Source organism: Nomascus leucogenys, chromosome 19 (assembly GCF_006542625.1).
Source record: "Nomascus leucogenys isolate Asia chromosome 19, Asia_NLE_v1, whole genome shotgun sequence".
NCBI lineage: Eukaryota > Metazoa > Chordata > Mammalia > Primates > Hylobatidae > Nomascus > Nomascus leucogenys.
Window position 1 is genome coordinate 34,639,463 of NC_044399.1, and position 12,379 is coordinate 34,651,841.

Genomic DNA, 12,379 nt, shown 5'->3' on the forward strand with positions numbered 1-12,379 from the left:
TTTTAAATTTTATCTTAATTAGACATTGTGAGTTCACCATCTTACTGTCAGTATAGCATCCAGGCTGATTATCACAGATTACAAGTTCAACTATCAACTGTGTTCTGAGAGTTTAAAAAAATAAGTGAATGTATTTGTTTGGGTATTCTTAAAGCAGGAGTGAGGACACAGCGAAAGTGAGGCAAGGAAGAGAGAAAAAAATAAAACAGGAAAGATAGAAAAGCCAATAGCACATGTGTTAAGAGGCAATTTCCTGTGTTAGGTATCTGGGCTTAATTCTATGGGAAGCTATGTGGAACATGCCTCAGAATGACATCACTGAATCCAAGGAGATTCTTCTTAGTTACCCTCACCTTTTCTTCCCACTTCATGCCCAGTAACAAGCTCCCATGCTGCTACAGAAAGTCCTCAGCTAGAAACAGGTGCAAATTCTGGAGATGAGACCTTGTAGAGTGTTAAGAATGGTTTTCTTCCCAGCAGCTACAGGTAAGGAATAGGGGCTGGGCTATTAATACATCTGCTACAAATCAATATACCCCTTATGCTCCTTTTGGTGATCGACAATGTATTTAAAATATTAGATGATCAAGAAGGGCTGCAGAAAGGAGGAAACAGCACATCTCTCGGTTTATTTTTATTCATTTCATGAGTTTCAAGGAAAATGCATTGGGAGTTCCTGGCATAGAGAATGTCACAAAGACATGTTTTCAATAGTGGTGCTATCCCTAGGGCAGAGAAGACCCAGAGAAAGCCCAAGTGGCTGCTGGAACAAAGTCAGGCACCGTGCCACCTATCCACACTCCTTGGCTCTGCCATCATGCTGAAGATCGGTTTAAAGGACTGGCTTCCCTCCCCCCAAAATTAAAAGAGCACAAACTGAGAAATTGACTGCAGGAGACGGCAGTGGATTATGCTGTTCTCAGGGGTCACCTCAGGTTTGGAAGCATTCTTTCAAATTAACCCATCTCAGGCCATCTGCAGAGAAGAAAGGTGGTACCTAACTTTTTTTCTTGTCAGCATTTGGTAGGGGTGTTTTATTGACCAAATATGTTCCCACAACTTAGTTTTTTGTAACTAACTAAATATACTAGATTTTTAAATTTTATCATCAAAATCTATAGGCAATTTTTGATTAAAATAGACTCCACATCTATGTCCTGCTTTTCTTATTATTATTAATTACATTGCTGTATAAAAGAACAAGACTTCAGAATCAAGAATATCTTGTCTCTTGGCATTGAATTTATACAAGGTGCTCTTTCTTTAAAGCTGTCTCAAAGGACATATTTTTACACATTAAAAAGGAAGGTCGGAATCTAGTTGTATGCACTGCTCCAACATATTAATAATTACAATTAGGAGGTAAATGTGGTCAAAGCTATAGAAAGACTTGAGATGTCATTTATATTGATTACTGTATAGCACTCTACAAACAGAAATTGTTAAATAATAGTTTAAATATTTTGTAGCATTTCAAATATTTTAGTGCCTGAAGTTTCTCCTCTTATATAGTTCAGATTATCAATCTGAAGACTTACTCCACTAGTTAATATGTTTTTAGTCTCATTTGAGTATTATATAAAAGCAATTTTCAGTTAAATGTGTTCCGGTTACATAAAACATTACAAATTAGTGAGTATTTAATTACATTTTCATGTTCCTGTAATGTCTTTAGAAGATTTTCATATTATTACCTATCAATATATGTATGCTTTGTCAAAGAAAAATCAAACATATATATCATTGAAATTGAAAATTTTTAAAAGTACTTACTCTGTTGAAAAACCACATCCATAGGAACAATTACAATATAATATTGTGAACATGTAAATATATATCCTATGTCTATTTTATATATAAGCATATATGATTAAAAATATAAGAATTTTTAAACCAAGTATTATAAAGTAAAAATTAGTTAACTTCTGATGATTATTTGTTAATTAAGATATAATTATTTTGATTTGGGTGATTTCAAATAAATATTAAATTACATGACAAAAAGTTCTTTATAAAATGTTTGTGATTTTTACATTGGTTTTATCACTTTATTCCACTATTTTATTTTAAGATGACCTGCCTTGTTTAAAACACTGTATTCATCTTAATTAAATTAAATTCCATTTGTAAAAAAATTAACAAATGATTTGCTGTATTATACAGTGTGGTTATAAACTGAGTCAGTATCTCAAGATTTGATCCCCATTATCGTCATCTGTGGCCCTATTTGTTTTATAAATGTATTGTCTTTTTCCATGCCTGTCACATCTCTATTGCTCATTCAGTTTTCTCTTTGTCCCTTATAGGGAGCATTGCCTATCTCTAGATTAAGCAAAAGTTGCATCTTAGAAAAGCACAATAACCTGCTCAATCTTTCTCACACAGAGAAATGTTTGTTAAGTAATTAAAGTGTAGATGATGATACAAAGAGCTTGATTAAAGTAGATGCCAAAGTACCCTTGTGATTCAGAATATGAATGGTATTTAATTTCTTTGAAATCAATAATTGCTGAGTGACATTAATGCCAATATTTCAAAAGTTGTTCTAGTTAGTGAAATGTATACAACATGCAAAAGATTCAGAACTCTGAAGGGCAACATTATTCTATAATTAAGAATTAATAATTAATTCACATTAATTATTGGAGAGAAATAATTAAGAATTAATGACTGAGAAGATGTTTTTATTTTTTATTTAGAAAATTATTTTGTGCATGAGCATTACTGCAAGTTTTGCAAGAAACATAAATTTAAAGAAACAATTATGTGCACAAGATGAATTTAATAACATCTTGATATTTTCCACTATTACAGTTTTATTTGGTAAATCTTTAAATACACATCGTCTAAATAAATGAATCTTGGAAATCTTGTAGGTAAGGGTAAATATTAGGATGCATCCAATTACATTTACACACATACAATTACATTTACACACACATACATGCACACACACTCACTGATACACGTGTGTATATATATACATGAATTTACTAATTGATTTTAACTAATATTTATAAGAGCCAGTAGGTTTGATATATATTGTTGAACCTGAAAAATATTTATTATATACATGTTTAAAATACACAAAGAAATAGTAATTAAATTAGGAATTTGAAACTGTACTAAAATATAGTAGTTTTATATATAGTTTATAATCATTATAAATTCTTACACTGAATATTTTTATTTTTATAATATCAAATTAATATATTTGATACTTACGTGTACATTTTTTACAATTTATTATTTTTGTCATACAGACTCATGTCATGCATAATAACATTTCAGTCAAAGATGGATTACATATACAAAAGTGGTCCCATGAGATTATAATACATATTTTCACATACTTTTCTATGTTTAAATATGTTTAGATACATAAACTCTTACCACTGTGTTCTTATTGCCTGCAGTATTCAGTACAGTAATGTAGTACACAGGTTTGTAGCCTAGGAGAGAGAGGCTATACCATATCACCTAGACGTGGTAGGCTGTACAATCTAGGTGTTTGTAATATTCTCTCCGATGTTTGCAAAATGATGAAATTGCCTATGGATGCATCTCTTAGAACATATCCCTATCATTCAGTGATGTGTGACTGTACTAAAATGCTCAATCTAAGTTTCAATGCCCTCCATAAAATTGTTGTACTGTGAAATACAAATCTCTCACCCATGGCCTGAATATGTTTGCAAACTAAGCAGATCATGGGAAGGAGAATGTGCTGGCATCGCTGGGATGATTTTCTCACACTACATGAATAATATCTCCAGACTTCGTGAATATGAGCCACTTGCATAGAATTAAAGTAGGCATCTCTTTGCTGGGAAATGTATCAAATGGGAGTATGAAGTGTTTTTAAAAGATCCTTGTTTGTTTGTAGCCGGTAGACCTACAGTGGCTCATGGCAATTGTTGAGGTTGCTAAGATTTGGTGGAAGGAGGCAAAATGAAATGGCCTCTTATATGGTATATGGATCACTTGTTTCTGTTGAGTTACAGATGCAGCTGGCCATTTCTCCCAATGTTAGTTATTTGGAGAAAAAAACGATGGTAATTTTGGGGTAACAAATACAATATTTGATGAAAGCAAATTTATTGAGGGTCAGACAAACTACAAGATACTTTAGGCTGCAAAGTCAACATGAGACTTCTGGCCCAAATTGTGTAGAGTTTGGGTCCAGCTGCAAAGTTCAAAGGAATAGGCCACCTAAGACTATTCTCACTTCTGACACCAACTGCCAGTTCAGGGGTTTCCCCAGAACACCTTCAGTTTCAAGAATTTACTAGAAAGACTCACAGAACTCATTGAATGCTGTTGTACTCATGGTTTATAATAGAGAAAGGGTAGAAATGAGGACCAATCAAAGGAAGAGACATATCATATAAGGTGGAATCTAGGAGGATTTTGAATGTTAAGTTTCCATTGTCTTCGGGACATATTACCTGTCATTGTTGTACAGCAATAAACATGGAGTACTACCAACCTGGGAAGCTCACCTGATGCTAAAAAGACACTATTTAGAAGATGAAAAGACAAATGAAAGGATTAGATAAGATGACCTTCCACATTAAGGCACTGGAAAAAATAGCAAACTAAACCTAAAGCAAGCAGAAGGAAGAAAATAAAAATTAGATAAATTAATAATTTGTAATAATATTTGTTAGTATTGAATAATTGATATTAATTCTTGACTAACTTTTTTTAAAAAGAGAAATATTCACTTCCCAATTTATTCTGTGGGGCCAGTGTTACCTTGATACAAAAATTAGTCCAAATATCATAGAAAAATAAATCTACTGTAAGTATAAATGCAAAATTCCTTAAAAAATACTAACAAATCAAATCTAGCAACATGTAAAGGAATTATACACTATGACAAAGTGAAATTTATACTAGTAATCCCAGGTTGGTTTAAGAGCCCAAAATCCATTAAGGTAATACATCTTATCCATAGAATAAGAAACAAGAATTGCATGATCATCTCAATAGATTCAGAAAAGGCATTTAACAAAATCCAAATGCTTTAATGATTAAAAATAAAAATAAAAAATGAACCAGGAATAGAAGAGAACTTTCTACACCAGATACATGGCACCTGTGAAAAGCCAACAGCAAACATTCAACTTAATGGTGAAAGAAAGGATACTTTCCCGCTATGGTCAGAGATAAGAATAGGATATATAATTTTACCTCTTCTAGTCAACATTGTACTAAAGATTTTATGCAGGGCAAATCGGCAAGTAAAGAAATAAGAGTCACCCATATTGAATAGGAAGAAATAAAACTATTTGCAAATAACATATTCTTGTATATAGAAAATTTTAAGGAATCCACTGAACGATAGAACTAGTAAATTATTTCAGCAATATTACAGCATACAAGATAAATATACAAAAATCAATTGCACACATCTACAATGAAAACCCCAAAATAAGAAAACACTTCAATTTACAATAGCATCAAAAAAATGAAATAATTAATTTGGAAAATGGGATACAATATTTTACTCTGAAAATTAAAAATTATTGTTTAAAGAAGATCTAAATAATTAGCAAACGTCTTACAGCCATGAACTGGAAGATTTAATATTGTAGTACTTCACAATTTGAACTACAGGTTTGATGAAATCCCTGCAAGTATCACAAGAGACTTCTGTCTAGAAACTGACAAGCTGATTCTAAAATACACATGGAATTGTAAGGGACTCAAAATAGCCAAAATAATCCTGAAAAAATAAAACATATTAGGATAATTCACACCTCTGTGCTCCAAACCTTACTGCAAAGCACCAATAATCAAGACAACAGGATACTGATTAAGGAAAAATATCTAGATTGATGGAAAAGAATTGAGAGTCCATATATAAAACTATGTATCTATAGTCAATGGATTCTTACAGTGGTGCCATGTGCAATTCAATGAGGAAGAGACAGTCTTTGAACAAACTTTGAGTCAACAACGTATGTGCGGATCACCACTTGCAAAATAATGAATTCGAACCCTTACCCCAAAGCACACAAAAATGTTAATTCAAATGAATTAAAGACATACATGCAAGAGCTAGAATAAAGCATACGGGAAAATCTTCAGGATTTTGGATCTAGCAAAGAAATAGCTGTAACACCAAAAACATGAGCAACAAAATAAAAATTAGATATTTAAAATTTCTTAAAAATTAAAGACATTGTGTTTCAAAGGACAACCAAGCATGTCAAAAGGCAGCTCAAAAATTGTGAGAAGATACTTGAAAAACACATATCTGTATGTCTGTATATATATGTATCTTGAATATAGAAAAAGTGTTTTAACTCAGTAACAAATATCCCAACTTAAAACTGATAAATGATAGGAATAGATATGTTTCCCAGGAAGATACACCAATGGTCAATAATCCCACAAAAAGATAATAGCATTACTCATCAGGCAACTACAAATCAAAACCACAGTTAGATACTCAATGGCTAGGACTGGCCACTTTGGAAAATAGTTTGATGGCTTCTAAATATGTTAAACGTAGAATTGTCATATGACCTAGAAATTTATTCCTAGGTACACACCCAGGTTATTGGAAAGAGCTGTTCAAACACAAATTGTACACAAGTATTTTTAGCAGCAGTATTTAAAATAGCCAAAGGCTGAACACAAATCAAATGTCAATAAAAATATTATTGGATAAACAAAATGTTATATCCATGAAATTGAATGTTACACAGTTATAAAAAGAAATAAAGTACCAATACATATATGAACCTTGCTAGCATTATGCCAACTGAAAGAAGCCAGGCACGAAAGGCCTTCTATTATATGATTCTATTTACATGAAAATAGAATAGGAAAGTCTATAGAGACAGAAAACAGATTTGTGGTTGCTTAGGATTGAGTAGGGGATGGGCGCATAGGAGGTTAACAGCTAAAGAAGGTGGGGTTTATTTCTGAAGTGATGAAAATGCTCTAAAATTCATTGTGATGATGGCTCCACTTATCTATGCATATACTAAAAGCCATGGACTTGTACACATTAATGTGTGCACTCTATGTAAATTATATCTCAATAAATCCTTTCAAAAATACACAGAAGAGTAAGGGGTTTTGGAGTGTTGCAGCTGGGAGGCAGTTTGAAATACTGACAATAGGTCTCATTGAGAATGTGAAGTTTCAGTAAAGACTTGAGGAAGTTGAATGAGCTGATCAATGGATATATGGAGAGCTATCTTTCCAAGCCAAGAAATTAACTAGAGTCTAGGTCATAAGGCAGCAGCATGTTGGCGTGTCCAGAGGACAATGAGGTGGCCAGGACCACTGGTAAGATCAAGGGTGAAGATATAAAAGAATTTTGGCGGTTAATATGGGGCAGATCATGATGGGCTTGCAGACCATTGTAAGAATTGTGGCTTTTACTGTAAATGAAATGGGGAGACAAATCATTATCCCATTATCAATATTTTAATAAATTGGATCCATGAACCAAATCCAATGAGATTTAATTAATAATACGCAAATTTGTATTAAAATTACAAAAATTACTTGCACATTTCAGGAGAGTCATGGTTGCTTATCAGCAATAATAAGCATTATTTTAATTGTGATCAGCTAATTGAGATTAATTGCAATACATCATGCTTTATAATGTGACTGTGAAAAGGAAAATATGATTGTAATCTTATACTACATCTATCAATGTTTTTGATTCACAAGACTATAGAGTAAGCCCCTAGTTTTCAAAGCCAACTTATGAGGCAGTGACATGTTGTGCAAGTTTGCTGCTTTCTGCCACAGTGGTCCTTGGTCAGCTGGAACAAATTGTTTTACAAACACCACTAGGTCTAAAAAAAGTTTGGATTACAATGAACACAGAAACACCTTCATCCCTTCAGAAATACCTATCAATTACTTCCAATACAGAATGAAAAGTTGACAAAGGAAATAGGTTGATTGTAAAAATGCCAGTTAGCTTGCATCTACATGAAAGAAAAATGCCATTTTTATTACATTAGATCATTGTTTTACATGAGTTTTGGTATAGCAAACTGTTGAACCAAGGGCAAAGGGAGATGAATTAATTAGGTCTTAAGCTATCAAGAATTTAAAAGAAAAGGAAGGTCATCTTTGAAGGTTAGTGACATAGCATTCATCTTCTGTTGTCACCTTTTCCATCATTCCCTGTATGCCTGATGGACAGCTTTCACTCAAGTTCAGAGAACAGCATGCAAAGATTAGCTACCAATTAATCTTTATGAAGTGAGCTTAATTTCTAGCCAGACTGAACTTACATTTTAGCAGGAAGCATTTTTAGGAGATGTTTATGTTAAGAGTTTGCCCTTCTTGACAAAGTGAGACAAATATCTACTTTATAGACATGAATTAAGATGGAAAGATATTTGGGGGAAACATTTACTCAAACGCTAAATAATAAAGGTACACAAAGGGCAAATTATACTAGATTTCTTTCCCACTTGTTTTCTATGTCTCATGCAATTCACCTTGATTCCCTTCAGTTTCTGTTTAATGTAGAAAGTGGCATTTTCATTATTTTAAGCTTCTAGCATAATGAAAGAATTTCTCTTTTTCATGAACTGGATCATAAATGAAAGGTAGAAAGAGTGTCCTATATCATATTTATTGTTCAACAAAACACTGATGCACAGCTTAAATTCAGTTTAAAAAAGAATTTATTGAACATCTAACACATACATAAAAGGCAGTAAAGACAAATGAAAAGAGGGCAGGATATTGAAGTATACAGACTTTAATGCTGACTTCTGTATCTTAGTAAGTTACTCCACCTTACAGAGGCTCAATTTCCCCTGATTTAGGAAGGCAATGCTAATGGATATTGCATAGGTGTAAGTATAACAGTGTTATATTTAAGATAACCCCACAAGCTTGGTATAAGGCAGAAAATAAATAGATGTAACATTAATAAATACTTTATTATATTTGTATGCTGCCTGCAGACTAGAGGAAGCAAGAAACACAGCCACTATGCTTGATTAGCATTATATTCTAATTTGGAATATAAATAGAAAAGAGAAAAATAGAAAGCTATGCATAAACACATGCATTAAAATGAATTTTATGTGGACCTTTCATGAAAATGTTCCTAAGGTATTTTATTTTTTATTGTGGTAAAATACTCATAACATAAAATTTACTCTGTTAACCATTTTAAGTGTACAGATCAGTGGTACTAAATATAGTCATAACATTGTGCAGCCATCCGTACCATCCATCTCCATAACTCGTTTCATCTTGTAAAACTGAAACTCTATACCCATTAAACAATACTTCCCCATTTCTTCCTCCCCCGAGCTTCTGGCAACCATCATTGTACTATCTCTATGATTCTGTCCACTTTAAGTCCCTTATACAAATGGAATTATACTGTATTTGTCCTTCACTGACTAACATTTCACTTGGCATAATATCCGCAAGTTTCATCCAAGTTGCAACATACGTCAGAATATTCCCCTCATGTTTAAGGCTGAATAATATTGCATTGTATGTATATATCATATTTTGCTTATCCATTCATCTGTTGTTGGACACTTCAATTGCTTCTACGTTTTAGCTATTGTCAATAATGATACTGCAAACATGGGTGTGCAAATATTTTTTCAAGACTCTGCTTTCAATTCTTTTGCTATCCTGAGATGTGGCACTGCTGGATCATATGGCCATACCATTTTGATTTTTTGAGGAACTACCATACTCTTTTCCACAGCAAACATAGCGGTTGGCATTCCCTCCAATACTGCAAAAGGAATCGCCACATCCTTGCCCGTGGATTTTATTCACAAGTCCTGTGGCCCTCTCTACATCCCGGCCACCGTGTGTTATTTCCTGTTTATATATATGACATCAAAGGTGCAGGAAGTAATGAACTAAATTGGAAGGATAAATATGTAGAAAAATAGAGGTAAATACTGACTACATAAAACCATAGGAATAATAATTTTGGATGATCTATCATATACCCATTTATCTAACATCTATCTGTTCGTCCATCTGTAATTAAAATATATTACAGTTAGAGAACAGAGAAAAAAGTAGGAATACATGAATTTAAAGTTTTAATTATTCTTAGATTGTCTCACAGCATCGTTATATTAAAGAAAATTTATAGGTCAATATCTCTTAACTATAAATGTAACATTCTTAAAGTAGTCAAATACATTGAATTACAGCATGAATAATATATTACAATCCATTCAAGTTTATTTTATTCCAGGAACACAAAAATACAAATCTCATTTGCAATTTAAAAAAAACAGAAATCGATACATATGATTGATTATATACACATTTAATGTATTTTAAATATACATTTTTTAAAAATAGAAATTTTTCTAGGACAAATATTTATAATAAAATATCACTGAAAATAGTGTTATTAGCTAATACCTTCCTAATAACTGTGGTATTACATAAGAAACCAAAATTAAAATTTCAGATAAACTTAGAAACTAAAAATTTTAAAAATATTATTCTGTTCTCCATATGATCATATTTAATCATATTATTTCTTGTTTTCATTCTTCAGTGTTGCTCTACTAAAATTTAACATACAATTCTAACTTTTGATTTCTGTTCTTATTACTCAAAATTGTATACATTTTCTCATGCTCTTAATTTAGTTATGCTACTTTTCTGTACTCTTGGAATTTTCACATTTGTGTTCACTCTCTTTTGAGTTCCCATATTATCAAATAAGCTTTTTTCCCTCTTTTTGACATGAAGGTTCATCTTCTCATAATTATTTTGTCCACTCAGTTTCTTTTATTCTCAGTTAAGTGCCTCTCATCTGGCTTCTTTTCATTTAAGGTTTCTTTTCATCTTAACAGTCTTTTATTTATATTTTGATTCTGTTTTGTGGAGGAAATGCTTCCCCGAATTTTATGGAAGAAGCCAAAATATTTGTTCAAGTGTTTACCTGATACATTGGATTAAATTATCTAATGTACACACTCTTAATTTAAGTCTAGGGGCGACTGTCTACTCTTGATTTTGTATAGTATTATTTTTCTTACCATCCAAGTCCATCTTCATCTATTTGTATATGATCAATAAAAATATATTTGTCCAGAACCTTGCTTTGGCGGAGTTACTTCTTTCTAAGTAGTAGAGGTAGCAGTTGAGACATAAGCTGGGTTCTGGGTCAGTTTAGATGAACCTTTGGACATTCCTCCTTTTGGTCTGTATGACCGAATGAATGCAGTTCTTGCTGTCTCGCTCCTCTCCTTAACACATTGAGCCATTGCGGCAGATGAGAAGGAATAATCTTGATCTGCCATTCAGGTGGAACACATGTTCTCTCCAACCACACCCATAGGTTGTACTCGCACTCGGCCAGAAGATATCCTGTCAATGATATGGAGATGTATCTATCTAGATAGATAGATATCTACTTTGGTTTATGCTCTCTGGTTTCCCGTAAATTATCTCCTTAAAATGAATATCAAAAGAGAGCTTGGTGATGGCAGTGTTATAAAATCCTCAAACTGCAGCACCCACACGCAGAGGAATTTGTAGATTCTGGGATTCTAATTCAGATACCAAACTATATAAAAAGGGAATTGGTCATTGAGGGTTGCTAGGCTGTTTGTTGAGCATATTTGCTGTTTTCATGACTTTGAAATTATTTTAAAAATCTAAACTTTTCCCAGTGTGCTGCAAGATGATTTGATTTTAATGCATAAGCACTAATTCTCCCCTAAGATTTGTACAACATATTTGCTCTGACAAGCCATAGCCAGCAACTCACTTCACAGCAATTTATAGCATTTCCACGATAAGTTGAATTATTTTCAACTAGACTCTCTTTGCCTTAATAAAAATATGAAGAAGCAATATGCTTGTTCTAATTAGGTTCAAAGGTTGGCAATCTCTCTCCTGGAAAGAATAATAAAACTTTTCAGCGGCCTCATCTATAGACACACACACACCACAAACACACACCAAGCACTATTCATAATATTTAAAGCACATTCTGTTCTATGAATTCATTTGTCTAGCACAAAATAAAACGATCTCAATATATATCAAGTACCAATTTGTATGGCCAATTATACTTATTTTGTTTTTTAATGATTAGAGTGTTCCTGAAGCTCTTTATATTTCTTTGTCAATGAACAAAACATTGGCAAATATGTAGGGTTTTCCACATAAGAACATTATTAACATCAAATAGAAAGCTGGGGTAGAAATAATGATTGGGAACACAGAATCTCTACTCAGCGTTCTAGTTCTGCCATACCATAACTTTGTGATCTCAGGAAATATCTCTCCATGTTGTCATCTCTATGTATAGTTCTGTCATTTTTCAATAAGAGCTTGTTGCTTGATTATGAAGTACTAGTTACTATGACTATTATTT